The following is a 27,699-nucleotide window of genomic DNA, read 5'->3' on the forward strand; positions in this document are numbered from 1 at the left end:
CTCTTGATGACAATTTGGAAGCCTCACTAGGACCTCTCAGACGGCATTTCTCTTGTGTTTGAGAATGTGTCTGCTTTGCATGACAGTCCAGATGTCAGCCTTTCCACATTTCCCCGGAAGTACCTTGAGTCGAATATGTCCCTCCCGTGTAGTTCCAAACCTTCTATCTGGGCAGGCAGCTCTGTTGTTAGCTAACTGTCGGCGTTACACTGCGGTATTCATAGAGGATTGTCAGCACGGTGCGGTATTATTATGCGAGATCATTTGCTCATGTAAAGACACATTAAACCTAGCAGTTGCTTTGTCTCTTGTCAAGGGAATTGTGTACTGTTACATTAGAGATGAGAGTTTGCAACGTCAACCTGCTACTGCTGTTTTGCTACCCACTTCAGAAGAATCAACAATTCATGTTCGTTTCCTTGTTTTCCTTCTGTGGTAACAACTTAGCCACTAACCAAAAAGGAATCCTATCAGTGCCAGGAAAATAATATTCCATGGGGCAAGAGTCCTTTCATGCAAGTTTCTTTACTGAGGGCTTCAGTCCTGTGCTTCATCCTCAGTTCAGTGACTGGAGCACTGCCACTCCCTACCTTCACACCACCTTTCCAAATTGGCATTGAGAATTTCCCATTGCCTCATTTTGCCAGGATTTCACCGCGATTCTTATCAAATGCCCTCTCCAATACATGCTTCTTACTTGAATTACCACCTGTCTGTTATAACTTTCAGAAACCTGCTCTGCTGGCCAGGCTAAATCATTACCTAACACATGCCCAGGATTCCCCTCCAGAACTGCACATACCCAATGGGCAGTCTATTTTCAAAGTTCTGTTCCCCCTAGTCTATCCCATTCTGTAGATGTTAACTGTGCCATACCCTAAAACATGACACATGACAGGATTTGATACACAGAATATTTCTACTTAAAAAAAGAAGATAGGGTTATGGAAAGCAAAGCAAAATCCAACTTCCTGCTTCTGTTTCTCCAAGAGTTTCTTCATCTCTTCACTCCTTATTTGTTTCCCAAACACTCACCAGAAAATAAAATATCCAAACCAGGCAAAAACAACAGAAAGAAAAAGCTTAAAAAACCAGAGGCTCTTAGAGAAAGTTGGAGTCTTTGCAAGTAGGAAAAGGTGTTAATGTTAGCTTAATCATTGGCCAGCCCTACTCTTTTTTAAGGCTCACTTCGGTAGCCTCTATTATTACTAAGAAACAGCACATTTTCAACACTACATTTTGCCTCAGCAGGTCCCTTTCAACAATGTATTATGGCTCTGTTATAGACTGGCCAAATTGCATTAATCACTTTCTTCAAGATGTAGGTTGTAGCGGATAATACATTTTTAAGTTTGCTTTCCTGCAAGAACTTTTTGACAAAGGGATAGCCTCTAAAACGTCATCCCTTTCCATTCTGAGCCCAACAACACAGCACACTGCATTTACCTTTCACTGTCTCAGGCTCTAAGTCTCACACCTCCTTATTCCTTCCTGTCTTGCTCTTAGTGGCAGATTCCTTAAGGATTCAGCCAGTATAATCCGATTATCTGACTAACCATCTTTCTGTCTGTCTGCATTTTTAATGTCTCAAGTAAATAGCATGATAGAGTAATTATTTTATTCTTTTTTGGTTAAACTCATGAGAAGCTAGAATTTTACAGAAAATAAACTCTTGATTCCACAAGGACATGTCTGAAAGCAGGTGGCTTTCAAAGAGAAAAAAAAATAAGAAATATAAACTTGTTGTTCTTGATTAAGTCAAATAGATGTTACCTTTGTCACTCCTCCAGAGCATGTCTCAATTAGAAAAATCTTAAGCAATATGTGTTCATTTCTAGAAATTAAAGTAACTAATTATATGCATCTTGAGCCAATCCTACAGCGCACATTCATAATTTCAAATATGTGTACTCTATTAATCCTGAGGTTTCAATGAAGTTTATATTTTCTGAAGAATTTTTAAAATTTTTATTGAACAAAATCATTTTGAACATCTGTTATTTTAATGTCATTCTTCTCAGTTTTTCCCTTTAGGCCCTCTGCTATCTTTTCAAAATATGTTATTTTTTAAAAAGTCAATAGTTTCTCTTCCCATAACTACCATAATTTTTATGAGAAAAAGTCACCTTTAAGTGACCTATTCCCATCCTTGTCTTGTCAGTTAACTTGCCCAAGTCCTGTGACCTTGACTGATTACTAAATTGAATAATCGGAGTTTGCTGGTAGGATGGTACCTGATTATATCCAGCCCATAAAGGAATTCCAAAGGCATTAGGGATAGACAGAAACAAAACAGCGGTTTGGATATATATAATGACATAGAAAATTAACAGTGTATTAAAATGAAAAATAAAACTTCACTGAGAATTTTATGCAATTTCTTTAAAACAGATTATAGGCATATGAGCCATAATTCAACACATGAAGAAAAAAATGGTAAATATATACATTTTATTAGTAATAGAGTGAAATTAATAAAGAAATGCAAATTGAAACAACACAAAGATATAATTATTTTGCCTATCATACTGGGTGGAAGAAGATACTACATAATGTTGGCAAGAGTGTGGAGAAAATATTGCTTTTATTTGCTGCAATTGGAAGGGCTAATTGGCAAAACTTCCTAGAGGTCAATCTGAAAATACATGTTTAAGTTCAAATATTGCCTATCCTTTAACTCAGCAATTTAATCTTTATAAATGTACCACACACGTATACTAAGACATATATACAAAACTGTCTGTACGTACAAAAATATTTGCTAAGTGTGGAGCTTAGCTCTGGAATCAGACATGCTTGGGCTGAAATCACAGCTCCATTACTTTCTAGGTATGTGAGCTTGGACAAGTTATCTGGCATGTCTAGATTTCACTGCCTTCATCTGTCGGATTATTTCAAGAATTAAATGAAATGATGTCTACAAAGTGTGTTCCAAAGTGCCTGATACCTCATAAGTACTTAAGAGGTGTTTATTACTCTTTGTAGTGATGATAATATTATAAAAATATTATGCAGCATCATTTACAAAGCAAAAATCTGAAAACAATTCATCTATCAACAGCGATACTAGTTAAATAAATCCATAGTATCAACTGCAATACTAGTTAAATAAACTTAGGTTCATTCAATGGAATACAACATAGTTATTAAAAAAAAAAAAAGATCTACTTACAAAGAAGTAGAGCCAGGATACACTTTGAAAAAAATCAAGTTTCAGTATTAATAGTATTATTCTATCTGTGTAAAAAGACATAATAATATATTTTTACTAGTATGTGTCTAGGGAGAGAGAGGAAGAGAGAGAATATGAACCAACATATTAATAGTGATTTTCCCTGGGAAGTGGGAAAATGGGGCACTTTAATTATTTTCTCTATCATAAACTTTTGAAATATTTTGTTTTTAGAGTAAGCGTGTATTACTTTTATAACAAAAATATTAGTTTTGAAAGAGTAAAAATGAATTCAAATGTAATATAATTCTTCATATTCAAATCAGATAAAAGAAAATAAGTTGTATATTCTTGCCAGCTCTCAGTAAAGAGAGCTGTCTCAAGAGGAAATGCTCAGGTATAAAAGGAGCTGTATTTTCTTCCCTCTCCTTAGTTTAGGCCTGCTTGCTTGTTTTGGTGTGTTGAATACATAAATATATGTATTCATGTATGCATGTAAATACATATGTATGCATGTAAATAAAAACCCAGGGAAGAGAGAGATATATATAATACATAGGAATATTTTTAAATAATTCAATATGAGTAGAGAGATCTAATTTTTAAAGCTAGCTACTTGTTATCTACTTTTCAATTATATATATGAAGGATTATCCAGATCATTTATATCCTCAGATTCCCAGAAGCTCACTTATAGAAAGTATTCAAAAAATACTTGTTGAATGAATGAATGGGGGCAGAGTCTTGATTCTTAAACACACTTCTTTTAACTTCAGAGTCACTGGATTTACGTGTTCTCTGTTGTCAAAACCAGACAGCAAAGACATGTGGTGGGCAGGTTAAAAAGAAATGAATTCAGAGGATCTCCTGAAAAATCATGAGAGACAGCATACAGTCAAGAGAACTTGAGAGCTAGAAGACAAAGATGAAACCGTCTAATGTAACTCTGATTTCTATGAGGAAACTGAGTCCCAGAGAAGGTGAGTCACCCCAGGTGGTCTGATAACTGGTTAGTGGCAGTCAGAACTTAACTTAGTTCTTCCACTATCAACTCAATTTCCCTTCCTATCTAGGTTGTTATTCCCAAAAATACTGTTATTACTTAGAGAAACTGGCATAGATTCTTCCTTTTTTATAAAGGAGGTGACACCTTATGAAGGTAATGAGAGGGAAAGGTTTACTCCAGTAAAACTATAAAGTTCTATAAGTTTATCTCATCCTAACATAAATTGTTTCCCAGTGAATATTTACAATGTAAATAGTAGACAACTGGAGCATCTCAACTCTACTATTACTATGTCCTTTTAAAGGTCTTTCTGCCTTCCTACCTTTATTTTGATACATGATCAAAAATAGGGTTAAACTAAGGCTCTCTGACATCTTTGTGTTAACTAAAATGTAAAATGTAAAATAAAATGTTAAATAAAAAGTAAGGCAGAATACTTTCTCAAAATACAAACTAAATGAGAATACCATTATGAATGTTGAAGTATGGACCCCTTCTTTGAATGAGTTCTTCCATTATCTTCTGCCCATTCAAACGAATTCCTTCTCGGTTATTATTTAATAGCCCTCCTTCTGCATTAGCTATAGCAGCATTTATCATAGGGGAAACAAAATGTCAAAACTAAAGAAAGGGAAATGGCTAGAAATGAAAGATCCAAGGAGAGGGGATATATAGGCAATGCCAATCAAGGAGAAAGTGAAGTCTGAGCAGTGGTAGGAATTTCACTTAGCTGAGTTTACTTAATATGGTAGCAAATGGAATAATACATGAGATTTTTAGGGAATCCCTAAAAAATAGGATTTAGGGAATCCTATTAAAGAGCTGATACTTTATGAGATCTGATATTTTCCCTTAGATTCTAGGCCATCCAAATTTAAGCCGGCAGAAGGGTGATTGATTCAACGATATATCTTTTACTTACTCCAGCCCCAGTTAAGTTTTTCCCCCTATTACCATGTTACACAAGGGCAACCCCACACTGGCAGTTGGTTGTTAATTACATTTGATGTGCAGTAACACAAGCGAGCTAATTAACTTGCATCAAAAAAGCTTTATTTACTGTGACAAATTAAACAAACTCATAAAGTGTTCAGCCACAATGGCTCTCAATTATCATGCAGTCCAAGTAATGTGGTGCAAACATATTCCCAGGCCTCTCTCAGGTATCACTTCAGTCTCGCAGCCCTTCTGCACATGTACAATTATAAATGGATCTTTTTAATGAATAGAACTGAAAGTCAACTGCTCTTTGTTTTGCTCTGGTGTGTGTGTGTGTGTGTGTGTGTGTGTGTGTGTGTGTGTGTGTGTTGCGTGTGTATATGTTCTCTAAGGTACAGCTGGATACGTTGATCATATTCAATTTCTTAATCCTTCCTTACTTCACAGTTCAACAGAGTTTTCCTGGCCTTTAATCAGAGAACTGCCATAAAGCAAAAAGGGGAAAATGCTATTGTTCCAAAGCTCATGCTCTGCATTAGACATGACTGTCTAAAACTGGTCATCTTCAGCCTCTTCTTGTAGACAGTGTTGACTCTTTAATAGAAACATCACTAACCCCTAATGACTCCACATACAGCAGGTATAAAACAGTGTCTTTCTCTTTTGCTAGAATAGAAGGATAAGATTTGTATCCTCAGCCAACAGAGTGCAGCAGCAGAACAACTGCTTCTCTTTCAAGCAAGTTTTCTTGCTTTGGAAAAAACCAATTATAATTTCTACCATTCTTTGCAAAACAGGGTCTAAAATTCACTACCTGTGCTACATATTTAGGAAAATACATTCCCCTTCTATTCAGCTAATTTGTAAGGTAATGATTTGAGGTTGGTAGCACAGTAAAATGGAAGAAACACTGAACTTGAAACCAGATGAAGAAGAATAGCAACTAGTGCACGAAGCTAATAAGCAGCAGAATCAGGATTGTCTAACTCAAAAGCTTGCTCTCAGCTACTGTCAACAAAGAGGTTTTGCCAAGTTACTGACCTTACATTTCCTTATCTGCCAAGTATAGATAACTTGAGAATGTTTATAAAGGGGACTTATAATAAATGAAACAGTAAATTGTTGATGTCATTATGAATATTTGTTGATTGGCCTCACCAAGAAAGCTCATAATGAAAATCTCATAACCGTCATTTTTCACTAGTAGGATTCTATACCTACAGGCCATTAAATAACCAGGGAGAAGAAATTTCTTGGAGGACAAAAAAGTTTCCTCATCTACATGGCAACTTAGAATACCAGTATGTCTTGAAGAGATTGTTATTCCAAGCACTTTGAGTGAAGAGTCAAGAAGCACTAAGAAATAGGAATGAGGTCTAGGGAAACTTCCTATTCTATAATAACCCCACCAGTATTTCTGAAAGTGAGCCATCCTTGGGTCCCTCAGAGAACCCTCCAAGAGAAATGGAGGCAAAAGATGGCCTTAGATTTGATTCCCTTTTAAAACTGAATCAGAGTGGCCTTGGCAATTTTAGCCCAGCGATTATATTTGGTCATTTCCCATTAAATTTCAATCCATAAGGCAGTCATGCTTCCCGAGATAGATGAGAAGGCACCCTCAAGACAGGATGTACTAGTCCTCACCTTTTGTTTCTTGACATTTATGAATAAGCTGCAGTTTGTAGCTGAGGTCCAGAGTCACTCTGTTCCTGAAGGACTTTCATCCTCCTTCTACCTAATCAGTGTTTTTGTCTTCTGGACAGACATCAAGTTCAGACAAAAAAGGCTCACCAATAATGCATTGTATTTGCCAATAGGTCACAGCAGGGTCTGGTAAAGAAATCACAGTAGGAAACGCAGCTGAGTGTGGGCATAACAAAATGTCCTTTATTTACAGGAGCATAACCTGTAATATGCAATTTCAACATTGAGGTACACCATAGTGAGTCTAAAAGACTGCTGATTCTCTAATGAAAACTTTGAGTGATTCCAAAGGTCTAGGGTCTGTGCACTGGGTGATTATTATATACTAACAAGGCAATGTGATTATTCCACCTCAGAATATTCACAAAAATCAATGGCACACTTCTACGTCTGCCAACATTCCTGTCCAGGGCACTACAGTTCACAACTGTCACATAAGTCTCTTAATTGAAAGGATGACAAAAGATGGAACAATTTTATTTTTCACTTACTGACTTCTTCATAAACTACATCTCAGTTAAATGGCTCTCAGAGACCTATACTTCTCAAGCACAATCCATTTGCTTCCTCTTCCCTCAGGACAATTATGAGATAAAATGAAAACAAAGACTCGAAACAGAAATAAAGCCTGAAATAAGTCATTTGTGCAAATGTAGAGATACACTAGTAATACTGAAAATCTTACAGCCTAGTCTACAAGGAACAATCTTATAGTTTTATATCCCATCAGGAAAGATAGGCACATAAGAGGCTGACCAATTTATTACAAACAGGTCTTTTTATGCGAGACTGATTGCAGAGATGTTACTATAACGGAGAATTCTGAAGAGGACATTAAAATACAGCTACAATGCCAAATGGAGTAGTTGAATTTTTAGAGCTTTATTCAGACTGAACTTCTGCGTATGGAAGTGTCCATGGGTGGCCATTAAATCAAACTGAGCATCTTACAAGCCTATTCATATTGACCAGAATATGGTGGCTCATTTAACCAATTCTGCAAGTGCATATTGCAGGGAGGTAGAGGGGATATAAAGACCCTTCTAACACTGTACAGATCTCTCCTTGATTACAATGCTCCCTGTGGGACCACAAGAGTTACTCACCACTCCCCAGCCCCCATTTTTTATGTTAAGAAATTCTGAACCAAGAAAGTGACAGTGCATTCCATTCTGCTTGGATCATTTCAGTGAGATACAAAGTCAGTCAAATCAATACCAGTTTGTAATTTCCCCCTTGTATTTTAGGAGAGAAAACTGCAAGGAGATGCATAAATCTGATTCTGCCCTGCTTCTAGGCACATACTTCCTATGACTCTATTATGACGATGTGCCTTGAGCTACAGTAGACACCCCAACTTGTTAGGGTCAGGGGATTGAAAAGAACTATATGACTTAATGGCGGGGGGGAGGGTTGACCATAAGAGTCGATAAGGCTTTCCACTATTAAAGCAGGAGATGTCAATGTTCCTTTCCTTCCAAAATTCCAAAATAGGTGATTCTCCTAGTCTAAAATATCCATGAGGATCAGAATAAGGCTCACAGCTCTCTCATTTTCTCATCCTAATGGACTATGCTGTATCAGTCTACAATTACAATTGTAATTGTATTTGGTGAAATCTACGGAGTAGGCAAGGAAATGAAATAGTTTGTTTATTTTAAGGATATTCTAGAACTTAGAAGTTTAATAGAGTATTGGAATAAAGCCTCCATCAAAGGACTGCAGTGAGAGAAAACAAACTCATTCCATGCCTGCTGTCATTCGTAAACTCCTTTGGGAGATATCTCTGAATATTTTCATGAGAGCCAAATTTTCATACATAGAGGACAGATTTTCTAAAACTATTTTAATTCATTATCATTTTTAATTAATTAGGTAATGAATCAATTGTCCTGGAGAATACTGTTTTTATTTGGAAAAAAAGAGATGGGACTATAATATTCTAGTGCTAGTTTTCTTTGAGGTTTTAGAAATGATTCTGAAAGCAGTATGAAAACTTGCTTGAGAAAAAACATTATTCACCCATACAAAATGTCTACCTCTTTAAAAAACACTCATTTAAGGTCTTACATACTTATTAAAAATTGGCTAGTGACCAGACTACAGAGTAGTTTACAACATGCAAGAGATATTGACTGTGCACCTACTACATGGTAGCCAGACATTGTGTTACACTGGGGGATCCAGAGGTGATCAATATATATCAAGAGGATCATAATATAGCAAGAAATAAGCCACAGAACAAACAATATTATAATGTGGTTGATCTGGGAGAATTGTACAAAGTGTAGGGAGTGCTTAACAATAACAGCTAACATTTACGTAGTGTTTTCTTTGTGTCAGGTTCATACTGAATAAATTAACTCAATACTTATAGCAACCATATAAGGTCAGCAATATGCATATGAAAGAGGCAAGAAAAGTTGTCTGAGGAGTAACATTCAGGCTGAGGCACAGGAACTTGAGTTGGTGGGACATAATTGAGAAATACAAGTAGCATATTATAAATGGTGAGTTAAAATGTTGGGTAGTGAGTAAATGGAATAGGAGCAAAATGGGGCTGGGTATGTATTTTATCTATCTATCTATCTATCTATCTATCTATCTATCTATCTCTAATGTAATATATATATAAAGCAGCCGGATCATGAAGGGTCTTGGATGACACGGAAAAGAGGTTAGGATTATCATGTAGATAATGGGGAACTCTTAGAGAATGCTCAACATTTACTTGAGCCAAGTCCCACCTAAACAGTCAACCAACTAATGGGGAAGACTTACAAAGACAAAGGTAAGAGTTAAGTGCTAAAATTGTCCATCAAGTCATCAACAAAATGGAGTAAGTCTGCAAGACTTCTGAACACAAGTGTTTGCTTAGAAGAACACTATCTATATCTGGAGGCTTGGCCCTCATGGGAATCTAAGATAGGCCATTTAATCTCTTAAGGGAGCCAGGCAGTGTGGCCTTTGGCTCAGCCTCAGCCCTCCACTGAAGGTTCTTGGCCCTAACCATGGGAACTGCTTCCAGTCAGAACCAAAGCTTGTTTGTACAGTTAAATGAATAAATGTTTTTAAACTGAGACTCTGACTTCTTACCAGTCTGTGTTGCTAAAATACCAAAGAATAATTATAAGAGGTTTTCTAGTCAATGATTTTTTTTACTGCTATAACATTTAAATTAGACTAAATTCAGCTGTTTGAGTGCCCTCTGACAATATTTTTTCTCTCAACTCCATGACTGTTTTATCACTCCATACTCACTTGACCTAATCGGCACCATTCTGCACTCTAAAATGTTTATCCTGTTAAATGAAATTTTAATCTAACTTTTATAGCATTCAATTTCAGTTTCATCAGTCATCCACAGTGTAATATCTAATGTTTTAAAATAATCTAGACAGTTAAAAAAAGCAGGGGGAGGGGGAAGAATTGCCGTGTTATGAAGCAAATGATTAATTAAAGCAAATTAGATTCTGGCAGCTCTTGCTATCATTATCATGTGTTCCCCAACTCGACTAATAAATCTTTGTTGAGAATGTGTGCTTTCACAAGGTTCAAAAGTCACCTGGGAAAGGACATTATTGACTAATATTTTTGCATTGCTGTTAGTTTTATATTCTATTACCCTATGGAATAACAACTAATATTTTTCAAACATTTAGAGTACATTCAGGAGACTAACTGCTCACTGGTCAGAAGGAGGTTTAAGAGCAGGGGAAATGCAGCGATTTCTCTATCTACTCGAGTAAATTACAATTAACTGATATGGCTAATATGTCGGCAAAAGCTAGAAAATCTAAAATACGCGACACAGAGTGCCTGCCGCACAATACCATCCTCTCTGTGGCACAGTCCCTGGGATTTCAGCAGCTGCAAAACATTCTCTAAAGCACACAGCACAGCGAGAACAGCACAGCTCTCCTCTATTTCAGAGGTTTGCCTTCTTTCCTTTCCTAGTATCTGGCACTTCACATTGAGGAAAGTAACAATGCCGAGGAAAACAGCTCTCTAGATCCTACCAAATGCTGCTGCCATGCAAACTAGACAGTCTGCGTTGTTTCTAAAGGCACAGAAGGGAGATATTGACAGCTATTTCCAGAAAGGGACTACATACTTGCCTTTATTTAGGCTGCACAAAGTGTTTCCACTTAAATCTACCTTTAATAATTTTTTTCTAAAATCAACTGTTGCATTTTTCAAACTCATACTGTTTATTGCCTAATTCTGAATGTTTTGAAGTATATTTCCTACAACTTTCCCATTTGCTTTACCTCAAGCTTAGCCAACTGTGCCCTTTTTGCCAGGCAAATGCCAGTGTAAACTGCTAGCTCGGTTCTTTGCCGTCTCTAGTCATTGCATGTCACATTGTCTTAAAACTTCTCAAGAGACGGTGCAAATTTATTTGAAGTCTATGATATTGTGATGAGTGGGGGGGGGTGGCTAGCAGTTTTGAAACAATCATATAAATACCAGGAATAAATTTATCTTGAGGTTTATTAAATACGGGGGAGGAAAGGAGCCTAATCCCCCAAAAAGTGAAATTTTAAGTTGTAATTAATAATCACATGCTGTTAAATATTTGTACCAGTTTTGAAACAGTGCAACCCATAAAACTCTGAGATATGGTCAAATGAAAATAATGTTGCTCCAGACAATCCTATTATGTTTAACCTCTACCCCCTGCCATAGCTTTGTAATAATTTTCATTCCTGAGTGGGTATGTCTACAAAACAAAACACACACACACACACACACACACACACACACACACACACACACACTATACATTTAAATATGCACATATAGGCATCCACATTTTTCGCTCTTTTAAACTGCAGATTATGAAGTGAGCTATGATTACCCCTCCAAGTAATTCCCTCTACCCACTCCCTCTATCATCCTCCCACTCGCCACATTTGAACACGTTTCTCTTTTCCTTGGGGCTCTTTTTCTTCTTTCCGCAGCACAGCTTCCTGGTGCCTCAGGAGACTGGAAAATAGCCTCCAGTACTGTTCGGTATGGCAGCACATCCCCACGGCCTGGGTGTTTTCTCAGACAGTTTTAAAATGATCCAGTATTGCATGAGTTAAAAAAAATTCCCCCTGGAAAAGCTAATTATTGCATGCAGATACTTCTTTGTGTGATCAAGGAGGGGACAATTTAATAGGCTCTGTAATACAACCAAGAACAAAATTGCTTTAAAGGAAGTCTCTTGTTGAGTGACAACTCTGTTGCCTGAGCCAATTAGGTCCCAATAAAGAGTGTTGAATTGGCTCCTGCTTTCTCATTAATTATGTTCTGTCACAGACATGGGGCTTGATTTAGCAATTTTGTATTACATTAAGATACTGAAAGGCCGGGAACAAATGGCTCACTCTGATAATAGGCATTCTCTACACGGTGTGACATTTACTATCCAGCTGTCCGTAAGGCAGCCTAGCACTTCAGTTCAGGGGTTTATTTGTCATTGCTTCAAAGGGACACTCAGCTTTTCACAAAAAAAGAAACAGAGAGGCTAATAGATAGGACAAAATGTACTGCTGATATGCTTTATTAGAGATAGGATGCTAGGGTTTTGCTAACAAGCTCATCCGTTGGGACTCAGCCGAGTTTGCTGCCAATCATCCTACACACAAAGGCACACTAGTTAACAAGGAGAAATGAATTACAGACACTTATTCTGCCGGTGGGATCACAAATACACCAATCTGTGAAAGAGGCACAAACTCCAGAGACAAACTACGTATTTGTCAATAACCTCCTAGAAAGAACCCTAGTAATTCTTTGAAGACCTTTGATTTAGCTTCCTTCTAAAATACATGTATAGGAAATGTTTTCATTACCATGACATTCTTCCTTTGTTATTTGTACAAATTTTCATCACATTAAAAACAGAAAACTGAGGAGGTCTGCAAATGTTTTAGTGGGTATCTATACAATACTTTTCATATCTCGCCACAGGGACCTACTATTTTGTTATTTCATTAAGAATGAGAGAAAATTAAAATTTTAATCTTTAGGTCTGAATTGAAATCTACCAATGTACTAGACACAATCTATAACTATACATATATATGTGTGTGTGTTTATATATATTCATATAGATATATCATGTATACCAATTTAAAGAACAAATTAGAGATCAAATGAATACCAAATCCTTCTGGTTAAATAACTATATGACTTTTTATCATAAAAGGTATATATGTACCCCTATGTATCTACAAACACATCCATAAAATCTTCATATAATACACATATTTGTACATACAGATATGATTTCACAATGCATAAATATGAACCTAAATCAACTTCTGTATATCAAATATAGTGAAATATTTTATACATTTTATTTATGAAAATGAACCAAATGTCTGACCATGGCATTGATCAACATTTTGCTATTTCTATTATTTAAACATTCTCCTGCAAACATATCATAGAGAAGGGCCTATCGTTGATTATAAAAAACAATAACCTTCAACTCAAGTTTATCTACTGACCACATGAGATTAATCAAATCTGAATATGTCATTTGCAGGTTAATTACAAAACAGCTCTCCAAAACTCTCCTACAGACAATACACTGTTCATCTGATTGCAGTCTGCATCAAATTCATTTAATTTATTCTGCCCGCCATTTTGGATTACAGCAACTCAAGCCTCAACTATAGAAGGTATAAAAGCCTAAAAAGAATAAACAAAGATTAATTCTCTGTGCTAAGATAGAATATCAAAGGATGTGAAGATCTGTTGTGTTCAGTTTCAACCTCAGGAAGAATCCATCCCTCCATCTTTGCTTCTTTTACTCTTTCATGAAGCTCTACCAATTGATAAAGGCATCAAGGGAGTAGCATAGTGCCCCCATAAGGAAGCTTCTTTTGTCTTTTCCTAAGCGATTCCCCATATGGGCCCTTAACCTCCTCTATTTACCTCTTAATTCCTCTGAATTTGAGATCCTAAATAATTCTTTATCTTTGTTGACCTACTAATAATTCCAGGGAAAGGAGACCATGAAGCAAAGATGTAGGATAACTATAAGCCCCAGATGTGTGTGTGATACATCCTTTTCTTCCTTTAACCTTCACCAGCAGAAAGGATGGGTAATAATTATTTGTTTAAAGAAGCATATCTTATTTAATGTAATCCCTAAACATTGTTTTCCAATTTCTAAGTATTAAAAAATAATTTTTGATAAGGCATGCTCCAAATCATGTCCTTCATTTTAAAATAATGCCTTAAAAATCAAAGAGGAGGAAAAAATCATGTGAAAATACAGTGCAAATTTTCTTTCCATTTTCCCACTCCCCCAAAAAAATCATATGCAGGAAAGCACTTGCACACTATTTCTCAACACCAATATCTGTGAATTATATAAATTTTTTAAATGTGTACTGAACACAGACTTAGTTGAAAGAGCTTAGAGAATCTAAGGGAAGTATGAAATACTTTTTTGCCTGTCTAAAATTTGCCATGTTGCTACTTTAGAAAAGCCTTTGCAATAAATAATATACATAATAGAGGCAAGAATCATTTTATCCTCACTTAGCAGGAGATTTATCTTCACTACTGAGGTACTCCCTAAGGTTGAAATCTTTCAAAAAGCCTGAGCCCTCCTCAGGCTGAAGCAAAGGTATTTATATAGACATTAAGTATTTATGCTGCAATTTATACTTTCAAAGCCCTTTGTAACCATTCATTAGTTCATCGAAATAACTTCCTTCTGAAGTATGTGAATGCTTTGATTCCCAGGCAGAGAGAGTTGGGTTCAGGGAAGTGACTGACACATGGCATGAAGGACTTAGGTCATACATAAAGAATGGCTGTATCTCAGAGTGGGTTTCCTATGGGTTTTATGGAAACTTCTTCAAATCAAAGACTAGGGTGGACCTCTACAGAAATACTTTAGTTGTGACTTTGTTATGGTTTACCTGCAGGCAAAGGAACTGAGCAAATGGCTCCAGCTCTTACAGCCTTAGCTTTTATTTCCTCTTGGGACATTTATGTCCATAGGATGGTTTAGGAACAGGCTAAAAATCAGAGGATAAAACTAATATCTACACCTAGATATCATGTCTTGCTAACACAAAATATTATAAAAGGATAGCTGGGGGAACTGTGTCTTTCAAAGGTTTTCTTGGAAATATCCTTCCCGGTTATGTCAAGGTAAATGTAGAGAGCAGACCCCTTGTGTAAGCCTATGTTTATCTTGAAAGATCCTACTCTGTCACACCATTAGCTTCCTACTAATATGCTGATTCTACATCTACTTTCTCACTTCAGTATGGAGTTTGAGTCCAAAGATGGCTTCCACAATTCCTTTCTTCCTCCTATGTTCATGTGATCTCTAGCATCTGGGTTGCCTGCAACTGCTTTGACCACTAGATATAGAATAAGTGATGCTGTGCCAGTTTCAGACCCAGCTTTTAGAAGGACTGGCAACTTCTGCCTCCTCTTAGAATGTTCACTCCGAGGCACTCCCTTGTAGACCACTCAGCCTCCGTGTAAGAAGTACAAGCTCCTCTGAGAGACAGAGACCACATGGAAAAGGACTCAGGCACCAGACAAGGGAATGAAAACAAAAAACACTTTGGACGTTTAGCTCTGTCACACCTTTAGATGACTCCATCCCTAGCCACCATCTGATGGCAATCACCCAAGAGATGCCCAAGTTAGAACAAAGCTGAGCTTCATGAATTCCCAGAACTATGATATCATAATAAATTATTATTATAAGCCACTAAGTTTTGGAGTGGCTGGAATTAGATTACCAGAATAACCACTGTCAATGCTGTCTTCCCCATATCCCTGTGTCTTTACAGAAGTATGAGAAAAAAAGCAGAAGCTGGGCTGAGCTAGGCTAAGCTAGAAGAATAGGGCTATTAAGAATTGGCAGCATCATATGGAGGACTAGAATCAGTCTTGAGAAAACTTGTAACCTCCCCCAAGTATCAATTTTCTTATCTATAAAATAAAACTAACAATATGACCTCAACGAATTAGGAAGATTTAATGAACTATAATGTGAAGCACCTACACAGTGCTAAGACAGGCAGATCCTCCATAACATGAACTGTTATCATTATTGTTATCCTTATTGCCTAAGCATGCTAGACTCTTTCAAATATCTGATCAAGCCACAAGTAATTACCCTTTCCCACACTTCCCTCAGACTCATTAAGACAGACATCCAGAAGACATGATCCCACTCCTAGACCATAGCTAATTGGACTAGAAGGAGACAAGAGAAGCCAATTCATTTCTCTGTGTAGCTCTAATGACACTGGGTTAGGAAAAGAGCTAAAAGATGTCCAAATTTCACCCTGTGGACTGAAAACAGAGAAAATCACACCAGAGAGAGACTGAATACTAATATGAATATGAATTTCTTAGAACCCGAATCGTTTTCCAAGCTGTGCTTCATGGCTCCCAGACCCAACTGTAATCCTTCTTTGGGGTATTGTAGGATGTACCTATATCCTTATGATATTGTTCCCTTTTCTCTTGATCCAACTTAACTTGGTTTCCATTATGCATCCAAAGAATCCAAGCAAAAGAAGAGCAAATAAAAGAAGACACTTCAAACATGACACTGTGGCCTCCCAATGCCAGAAAGCAATGAGGATCCAGACTGGATCCACTAAAGTACTGCTGAAGCTTTACACATCTTCTTTCCATCACTAAGGCTCTGTTTATCAGAGAGAGAAACATTTGTAGAATGGACCGATGTCATTGTCTTTATTTTTTTAGTAAGAGTTTTATTAAGATATGGTTTACATAACATACAATTTACCAATTTAAATGATACATTTACATATACATAGTATATTCACAGAGTTGTGCAGTCATCACCACAATTAATTTTAGGAAATTTTCATCACCCCTTAAAGAAATGCCATATCTATTACTAGTCACTTTCCTTTCTTCTTCCCACCACAACCCCCCTCAATCTAGGGCAACCACTAATCTAACTTTCTGTATCTTTAGATGTGATCATTCTGGACATTTTATATAAATGGAATTATACAATATGTAGGCTTTAGTAACTGGTTTCCTTCACTTAGCATAATGTTTCAGGGTGTATCCATGTTGTAAGATGTATTATTACCTCATTCATTTTTATTGAGCGATAATACTCCATGGTATAGATAGGCCACGTTTTATTTATTCATTCATCAGTTGATGGATATTTGAATTGTTTCCACTTTTGGCTATTACGAATAATGATGCTATGAATACTCATGTACTAGTTTTTATGTGGATGCACATTTTCACTTCTCTTCAATATATATCTAGGAATAGAAGTGCTGGGTCATACGGTAACTCTATGTTTAAACAGCCAAACTATTTTCCAAAGTGGAGGCACCATTTTATATTCTCTCCAGAAATGTTGAAAGTTCCAATTTCTCCACATCTTCACCAATGCTTGTTTGTTTTTTTTAAAATATAACCTTCCTTGTGTGTGTAAAGTGGTATCTCACTGGGTTTTATTTGCATTTCCCTGATGACTAACGATGTTGAGAATATTCTCAAGTGTTTATTGGCCATTTGTTTATCTTCTTTAAAGAAATGTTTATTAGATACTTTGCCTATTTTTTAATTGGGTTGTTTGTCTTTTTGTTGTCGAGTTTTAATAATTCTTTATATATTCTAGCTATAAATCCCTTATCAGATAAATGATTTGTAAACATTTTCTCCCAACCACGGAGTTCTCTTTTCACTTTTTTGATGGTGTCCTTTGAAGAAAAAAAGATTTTAATTTTGATGAAGTCCAATTTATCTGTTTCTTTTTTGTTGCCTGTACTTTTGGTGTCTTATTTTAAAAAACCATTGCCAAAACCAAGATCACAAAGACTTCCCCTTCTTTTGTTCTATAAGCTTTACAGTTTTAGTTCTCACACTCTTAAGCACTTTTTCCATTTTGAGTTAATTTGTTTATAGGGAGGTAAGACTCCAACTTCATTCTTTTGCCCAGAAATGTTCCGCCATTCCAAAAGTCCTTACTGAGAAGACTATTCTTTCCCATGTTGGACTGTTTCGACATTTTGTCAAAAATCAATTGACCATAAGTGTGTGTGTTTGTTTCTGGATTTCTAATTATATTCCACTGATTTATAGGTCTATCTTTATTCCAGTATCACACTACCTTGATTATTGTAACTTTGTAGTAAGTTTTGAAATTGAGAAGTGTGAAACTTACAGCTTTGATATTATTTTTCATTAGCGTTTGACTATTCTAGGTTCCTTGAATTTCTAAAAGGAATTTTAGGATCAGTTTCTCAATTTCTGTGAAGAATTGACCTGGGATTTTGATAGTAATTATGCTGAAGCTGTAAGTCAACTTAGAGAATATTTCCATTTTAACAATATTAAATCTTCCAATCTATGAACATGGGATATCTTACCATTTATTTAAGTCTTCCTTAATTTCTCTTGACAGTGATTTGTGGTTTACAGAATTTGGTTTCACATTTGTTTTGTTAAATTTATTCCCAAGTGTTTACTCTTTTTTGATGCCATTGTAAATGGAGTTGCTTTCTTAATTTTATTTTCAGATTATTTATTGTAAGTGCATAGAAATACAATTGATTTTTGTATATTGATCTGGTATCCTTCAACCTTACTGAGATTATTTATTAGTTCTAATAGTTTTCTGTGAATCCCTTAGGATTTTCATATCATCTACAAATAGAGACAGTTGACTTTTTCCTTTCCAATTTGGATGTCTTTTATTTCATTTTCTTGCCTAATTTCCCTGGCTAGAAGCTCCAGCACAATGTTGAAAAGAATTACAAGAGCAGACATCTGTGTCTTGTTCCTGACCTTGGGGAAAAGCATTCAGTCTTTCACAATTAAGTATGATATTAGCTGATGGTTTCCAATGTCTTCTTGGCCAAATATTCTGGTCCTGATACACATTTCTGAGATCTTGATACCAAATCTTCATGTTTACAAATATGACTAAACACTGTTCATTTTTTTTATTGAATCTTAACAAAAAACTGTTTGCATCCCAACCACAATATTCCTACAGATATATAATAGTAACAGTTTATTGGGTTGTGAAGACAACTATATTGGAGTGAGTCTCATATTACAGTCCTGGCTGTCCCTTTCATTCTTGGGCCTACTCTAAACCTCATTCTTTTGCAAACTGAAAACACCAGCCCTGGTTTCTTCTAGCTTTATGTAAGAACCAAGTAAGTAAATATGAGAAGTGCTTTAGAAAATGCAATGCTTTTTGCAAGGAGACTATTGTTTGTTTCTCCTAAAATATATCAAGCTTTTTTAATGTATATCTACCAAATATTGTTGAAGAAATCAACTCCTTTCCTCCCTGGTACGTATAATCAGTGATTCTCATGATTGATGTAGAAAGGTTTTTTTTTTTTTTTAATTTCCAAACTAGATAAATGAAAACTTTCTTCAAAACTAAGCTACCTTATTTTTAATGAAAAACTAGAACTTGACCTCTATACATCTTTAAAAGATGAAGATTTTTTACCTAGATTTTTTTTAAATTGTGGCACAATTGACATATAGCATTATATTACTATCAAGTGTACAACATAATGATCTGATATTTATGTATATTGCAAAATGATCACAACAAGCAGTATAATTATCATCAGTCACTATACATAGTAACAAAAATATTTTTTCTTCTGATGTGGACTTTTAAGGTCTACTCTCAGGAACATTTAAATACACAATAACATAGTATTAACTATATTCTAATAAAATATTATTAACTATAGTCACTGTAACTGAATTATTTTATAACTGCAAGTTTGTACCTATTGATTCCTTTCACCCATATTGCCCATCTCCCACCTCTACCTCTGGCAACCACAAATCTGTTCTCTGTATGTATCAGCCTGAATTTTTTTTTTTTTTAGATTCTCATATCAGTGAGATCAAATGGCATTTGCCTATCTCTGGCTAACTTATTTCACTTAGCCTAATTCTCTCCAGGTCCACCTATGTTGTCACAAATGAGAAGATTTCATCCTTTTTTTTATTTATGGCTGAGGACTATTCCATTGTGTATATTGCACACTTTCTGGGGTGCCTGGGTGGCAAAGTCAGTTAAGCATTCAACTCTTAATCTCGGCTCAGATCATGATCTCACAGTCATGAGCTCAAGCCCCACATGGGGCTCTGCATTGATGGCATGGAGCCTGCTTGGGATTCTGTCTCCTCTCTGCCCCTCACCCTTATCAGAGCTCTCTCTCTCTCAAAATATACTGCACACTTTCTTTACCCATAAATCTGTCAGTGGACATTTAACTTGTTTATATGTCTTTACCACTGTACAATGTAGCATTGTATAATGCTACAATAAACATGGAGGTACATGTATCTTTTAAAATTCATGTTTTCATTTTCTTCAGATAAATACCCAAAAGTGGAATTACTGAATCATATGGTACTTCTATTTTTAGTTTTTTGAGAAATCTCTATACCATTTCCCATAAAGGCTATACCAATTTACAATCCCACCAATAGTGCATGAAGGTTCCCTTTTCTCTGCTTCCTTGCCATCATTTGTTGTTTCTTGTCATTTTGATACTAGCCATTCTAACAGGGTGAGGCGATGTCTCATTGTGATTTGATTTCATATTGCCCTTATGATTAGTGATGTTAAACATCTTTTCACATACCTGTTGGCCATCTGCATATTTCTCTGGGAAAATGTCTACTCAGATCTTCTGTCCATGATCTTTTAATTTATGTTTTTAATGTTTATTTATTTTTGAAAGAGACAGAGAGCAAATGAGGGAGGGGCAGAGAGGGAGACACAGAATCTGAAGCAGGCTCCAGGCTCCAAGCTGTCAGCACAAAGGCCAACACTGGGCTCAAACTCACAAACTGCGAGATCATGACCTGAGCCAAAGTCAGACACTTCCCAACTGAGCCATCCAGGCACCCCGTCCATGATTTTTTGATATTAAGTTGTATGAATTATTTATATATTTTGGATATCAATCCCTTCTTGGATATGTGATTTGCAAATATATTCTCCCATTCAATATGCTGCCGTTCCATTTTGTTGATGAATTCCTTTCGTGTTGAGAAAAAATTTTAAATGACTCATCAATTTTTTCTGAAATATTTTTAGATTTGTTATTGCTAGAAATATGTTTGTTAAAATTTTACCCCTCAGCTTATTTGTAAATTGAGTTAATTAAAGAATATAACCATAAAATCTCTTCCAATGATAAAATTCATAACTTTCAGGTTATGAAACAAGATCTTATAAACAAGCAACATAAGGTTTTTAAGCTGATGTGAAAATTGTCTAAGGATTAATTCAATTAACTGCTTCATTATACTACCTTTCTATTTCAAATATTTTTTTAATGTTTACTTATTTATTGTGAAAGAGAGCAAGTGAGCATACAGGAGGAGGGGGGCAGAGAGAGAGGGAAAGACAGAATCCCAAACAGACTATGGACCCTCAGCACAGAGCCTGATGTGGGGCTCAATCTCATGAACTGTGAGATCATGACTTGAGCCAAAATCAGGAGGCTGACAACTAACCAACTGGGCTGAGGAGCCCCATGTTTTTTATTTCTGATTCTTTTTAAATTTTATCTCTGTGGTAAGGGTCTCCCTAAAGTCTTCCATTCCTTTCTCAAGCCCAGTGAATATTCTTAGGATTGCTGCTTTAAATTCTCCACCAGTCATGTTACTTATATCTGTTTTGCTTAGGTCTCTGGCCATGACCTTATCATGTTCATTCATTTGGGATGAATTCCTGTTTCTTGGCATTTTGACTAAGTCTATGCCTTCTTCTGTGTGTTAGAAAGCCTGTTATGTTTCCTACTCCTGAGAGTAATGGTTTTATGAAGAGGCCATATAATGTCCAGGGCCTATCACTTCAGAGAGTGTCTCTGGTGTGTGCTGTGTGTGCTCCGATGTGTGTTTTGTCTGCTCTATCCTTCACGCCAGTTGTCTGCAGAGGCTATCCTTGCTTGCAGTGGGCAGTGTTTGGTCCTTGGCCAGAATGTGGTGAGTTTTAACTAGGTGTGTGTTGGTATGCTTGTTAAATGAGACCTGATACTACTTCTACTGGAACTGAAGCCCTGCAGAATTCTGTCCTTGCCCCTCCCCCACCCATGCTAGTTCTCTCACTCTTTCTCTCTCTCTCAAAATAAATAAACATTTTAAAGAAAAAAAATACAATAACTGAGACAGGAAACAGACCTGATGCAATGAACTCAAGGATGGAAGAAGCAGAGGAATGAAAAACTGATACAGAAGACAAAATAATGAAGCTGAACAAAAGAAAGAGAGAATTATACATAATGAGAATTGACTTAGGGAGTTCAGTGACTCCATCGAACATAATAACATTTGTATTATAGGAGTCCCAAAAGAAGAAGAGAGAAAAAAGAGGGCAGAAAATTTGTTTGAGGAAATAATAGTTAAAATCTTCCCTAATCTGGGGTAGGAAACAGACACCCAGATCCAGAAGACACACAGAACTCCCATCAACATTGACAAAAGCAAGCCAACACCAAAACATATAATAATTAAATTTGCAAAATATAGAGATAAAGAAAACGTCTTAAAAATATCAAGACAAAAGAAATCCTTAACTTACAAAAGAAGGCCCATAAGACTAGCTGCAAATTTCTCAACAGAAACTTGGCAAGCAAGAAGCAAAAGGCATGATACATTCAACATCTGAATGGGAAAAATCTGCAGCCAGGAATACTCTATGCCAGCAAGGCTATTATTCAGAAGGAGAGATAAAGAGTTTCCCAGACAAACAAAAACTAAAGGAGTTCATGACCACTAAACCAGCCCTGAAAGAAATAATAAAGGGGACACTGAGTGGAAAGAAAAGACCAAAAGTGACAAAGACAAGAAAGGAATAGAGAAAATCTCCAGAAACAACTAAAAAAAAGTAACAAAATGGCTCTAAATATCTATCAATAATTTCCCTGAATGTAAATGGACTAACCATTCCAATCAAAAGATATAGGGTGTCAGAATGGATTAAAAAAAACAAGATCTATATGCTGCCTACAAAAGATTCATTTTAGACCTAAAGATACCTGCAGATCAAAAGTAGGGGGTGGAGAAACATGTATCATGCAAATGGATGTCAAAAAAAAAGCTGGAGGAGCAATACTTATACCAGAAAAACTAGACTTTAAACCAAAGACTGTAATAAGAGATGAAGAGGGGCACTAGATCATAATAAAAGGAACAATCCAACAAAAATACCTAACAATTGTAAATATTTATGCATCCAACATAGAAGCACCCAAATATATAAAACAATTAGTAAAAAACATAAAGGAACACATTAATAATAATACAATAATATTAGGGGACTTTAACACACCACCTACATCAATGGATAGACCATCTAAACAGAAAATGAGCAAGGAAATAATGGCTTTTAATGATACTCTGGACCAGATGGACTTAACAGATATATTCAGAACATTTCATCCTAAAGCAGCAGAATACACATTCTTTTCAGATGCACATGGAACATTCTCCAGAAGAGATAACATACTAGATCACAAATCAGGCCTCAAAAAACACACAAAAAAATTGAGAGATCATACCATGCATATTTTCTTACCACAACATATGAAACTTGAAGTCAATCACAAAAAAAAAAAAAAAATGGAAAGACCGTGAATACATACATACTGTTGTATGTATATACTGTAGCATGTACAACATGCTACTAAACAATGAATGGGTCAACCAGGAAATCAAAGAAGAAATAAGAAAATACATGGAAAAAATGAAAATGGAAACATAACAGTCCAAAACCTTTGGGATGCAGCAAAAGTGGTCCTAAGAGGAAAGTTCATAGCAATACAGGCCTACATCAAGAAGCAAGAAAAAAACTCAAATAAGCAAACTAACCTTACACCTAAAGGAGCTAAGAAAAAAAAATGAAACCTAAAGCCAACAGGAGGGAAATAATAAAGATTAAAGCAGAAATAAATGATATAGAAACTAAAAAAATCCCAATGGAATATATCAATGAAACCAGGAGCTGGTTCTTTGAAAAAAACAATAAAATTGATAAACTCCTAGCCAGACTTATCAAAAAAGAAAAGAGAAAGGACTAAAATAAATAAATCACAAATGAGAAAGGAGAGATCACAATCAACACCACAGAAATACAAAAAATTATGAGAATATTATGAAAAACAATATGCCAACAAATTGGACAACCTGGAAGAAATGGATAAATTCCTAGAAAGGTATAAACTACCAAAACTGAAACAGTATGAAATAGAAAATTTGAACAAACCAATAAACAGCAAGTAAATTGAATCAGTAATCAAAAATCTTCCAACAAACAAAAGTCCAGAGCCAGATGGACTCTGGCATAATATAAGGGGAATTCTATGAAACATTTAGAGAAAAGTTAATACCTATTCTTCTCAACCTATTCCAAAAAAGGAATAGAAAAGGAAGGACCAGGTGCTTGTTACATGTTATCTCTACAAATATGACTCAGTTAGCTTCTGCTCCTAGTTGCCTAGGAGGAGAAAGATGTAGTAAAACAAATAACTGAAATATTCTATTGCAATTCTAAATAATTATAAATAATTAAAATATTCTGTGTGCGACATACCAAGGGTACACAAAGAAGAGCTATCTTCAGGGGAGAGGACAGAAGACATTTCACTGAAAAGATATTGCCCAACATCTTATAATGAGCCTGGAAATCAAACTACTTAAACAGGAAACAGTTCAAAATGTGCTAACATAAGAGCAGGACACTCAAAATCTTCCCCTACTATCCTCCATTTTCTGTTTCCAACTTCATCTCCTACTCCAACTCCTACTGCATGTGGTCATAAATACTATGTTCCCACCACATGAAAATATAAGGGTCACCAAACATGCCATGAATTTTCATGGAATTCTTTTGCCAGTACCCTTCCCTGATATGTTTAATGTCCTTCTTATTTTCAGTCTGTCAAAGTCTTTATATTCTTTAATTTCATTTAAATGCCACCCTACCTGATGCTGCCAATTAGAGTTTCTCCTTTTTCTTCTAACACTTATTGCATTTACTATATGCCAGGCATTGTTCTAGATCCTTTACAAGTACTGCCTCATTAAATTCTCAAAGCAACCATTTTAGATAAGTACCCATACTGTTCCCATTTCATGGCTTAAATAACTGATACATAGCAAGGCTCAACAACTTGTTTGGAGTTGTACAACAATAATGGCTTCTATTTGTTGAGAATCAATTGGTCCTCAGTTGATTTATTTACCTTATTAATCACAAAATTTTGTGAAGGAATTATTGGTTTATCCTTTTTAAAATGAGGAAAGAATTAAAGAAGTTAAAAACAAGTTAAAAACAAGTTCCCACTGCAATAAGTGGGTAGAACCAGGATTCAAATCCAGTCAGCTTCACAACCTCAACTCCATTATCCACCTCACTCGCACCACTGACATGATATTCCCTTTTTTTACCCCATTTTCTAATCAGATTGGAACAATGACTCCCTCATTAAATGGATGTGAAAACTGAGGCCCAGGGACTTGCTCAGGTTTTATTCCCAGGCCATGTTTCTCACCATCATAACACCTTGCCTCCATCAAAACCTAGGAGGGAGCCTAGGTAATTGCTGGCCTCCATTTTTACCTCCACATTCTGGGTGACTGCACTCTGACTACACCTCAGGGGAAGATAGAACCTAGAAAAGAAGATAGCAGGTTCTATGGCAGATGGCCAAGAATCTGAGACCTGCTATTTAAATGTGCTCACATACATGTGGCAAATTAATCTGTGGGCTATCAGGATAATTGATTTTAATACATGAATAAAATAACATACAGATTTATCATAAAGGTGAATAAGTAAACATATTTTTGAGCCAATATAAAATCAAGAATATGTGCAATACAATGAAAGAAATAAGAAAAGATCATCTGCATATGTCTCAGTTTCAAGTGAGTTCAGTCACAAATCTTATTTTGTCAACCTGCACAAATAATTTTAATTTTTTACCTCTCTTTCCTCTAACATAACCTCTATTCATTGCTTTAGATTTCCACCCCAGGGACAAGTCTTTGGGTGTGACCACATTTCACAACAGTCCTACAATGTCGTGTTGGGCTTCTCCTAATGATGCTAAAGAAATAACCATGCAACAAGCATCTACCCACTGCACCCCCTTTACTACCACCCCCATGAAATTCTAGGCCCTAGCAGCATCTCCTGCCCTACATTAATATAGAGGAAGCTCATTTGAAGAAGTATGACAAGAAGAAAAGATATGACAAGGTTCCAAGAAAGTTTAAAAAAAAAAAAGAAGGCAATTGTCTTCATTGTGCTTATAGAGATCTCATGTCTCCACACAGACCTGAACGCCTACAATGAGCCCTGCTTTTCAGCAGTGTGCCTGGGCTCACCACCCCCACCGCAACTCCTCTGCTCCCCAGTTAAATTTACACTCATGTCCAGCACTGTGGGAATGAGACCACAGCCTATCCTGTCTGACCAGATGGGTTGAGAGTCTCTGTCAACACCAATACGATTTTGTACCATGAACTAAAATACTTCAAATTATTCTTAGTAATTTTTTTTATTATACAAGTAAAACTCTAAAAACTTAATAAACTGTTTCTTTAAAGTTATTGGCCTTTTAAAAAGAGTCTTATCCACTATTCTATGCATAGTCAAGAGAAAGGACTTTGGTGTTTGAAGGCCCTGGATTTAAATCCTAAATCTTCTATTTATTTGCTATGGGATCTTAGACAAGTTACTAGACTTGCCTAAATCTTATCATCTATAAAATAACATCTGCCTTTCAGGGTTATTATGAAGATTAAATAAGACTGTGTATATGTAAAGCTATTAGCATAGTGCCTGGCACTGGATGAACACCAAGTAGATAATAAGTATTGTGTTTTTTTTAATAAAGTGCCAGGGTTCACAAATATATGATTATTTTGGGTTTTACAAATGACTGATGCTAAATATGCTCACTGGGTATTTAATTGACATTTATTCATCCTTTCATTTGGCAAACACCAAGAACCTACGATGTCCTAAACTTTATACTGGCTACAATGATGACTAACACCCCCTCCCTATCAAGGGGTTCAGAGACTAATGGATATTCAATTCAACTATATACAATAAAAACAAATTCCTTGTTCATCATTTCTATACTTTATAAATGTTTGCCCTCCCCACTACTGCCAAGTCGCTGACAGCAGAGACTACATCTTACTTGCCCAGCATGTAATAGTACCTAATTAATATGCTCTCTTACACTTAGTTGGAACTCAATAAATATGTGCTAAATTGACTTGAACAAAACTGAATCACTGTTCCTAGGAAGCATTAGTATTTATGATTAAAATACTTAGGTAATATTTTGATAATATTTTGGATCCATATAACTTTGTTTTTAAAGTCTCCCTTGTTTCATTTTAAAAAAGTACCTCTTTAGGAAAGATAGGAGTTGACTACATACGTACACACATATGAAATTAACTAATAAAGCTAAATTAGTAAAGAAATTGACACATTTAATTTGATATGCAGAATAACATGAAACGCCATTGTAGGATATTGGAACATTCAAATAAAATATCATACTGGCCATCAACCAAATGGCATTCTGAACTGGATATGACATCTGTCACCTACTGATGACCTAATTTGATTCTATTGACGTAACTGGGCAAGAAGAGTCCTTTACCCAGAATTACACGGATATCACATTGCAATCAGTAGACTCCACTGTAAAGGATGACTTCCCCGCCAGGTGAGTTATTCAACAAAGAACTATTCCTGGTCAAAAACTCACTCCTTGATTCTATCTCTTATAGGTCTTGATCTTTAAAGTTCTCTCCCCCTTCT

The 27,699-nt window shown here is 35.9% G+C and overlaps 1 long non-coding RNA gene across 3 annotated transcripts in view; it reads right to left on the bottom strand.

Annotated features, from left to right (window-relative positions):
- Positions 1 to 27,699, bottom strand: part of LOC128316011 (uncharacterized) — a 134,717-nt gene that overhangs the window by 43,263 nt on the left and 63,755 nt on the right. The window contains exon 1 of one of the 3 annotated variants that reach the window (XR_008299339.1): positions 6,762 to 7,166. The exons of the other annotated variants lie outside the window; for them this stretch is intronic. This is a non-coding gene — a long non-coding RNA (uncharacterized LOC128316011). Of the gene's footprint in view, positions 1 to 6,761; positions 7,167 to 27,699 lie in introns of those variants that run through there. 3 annotated transcript variants of the gene reach the window in all.

This window comes from Acinonyx jubatus, chromosome B3 (assembly GCF_027475565.1).
Source record: "Acinonyx jubatus isolate Ajub_Pintada_27869175 chromosome B3, VMU_Ajub_asm_v1.0, whole genome shotgun sequence".
Lineage (NCBI taxonomy): Eukaryota > Metazoa > Chordata > Mammalia > Carnivora > Felidae > Acinonyx > Acinonyx jubatus.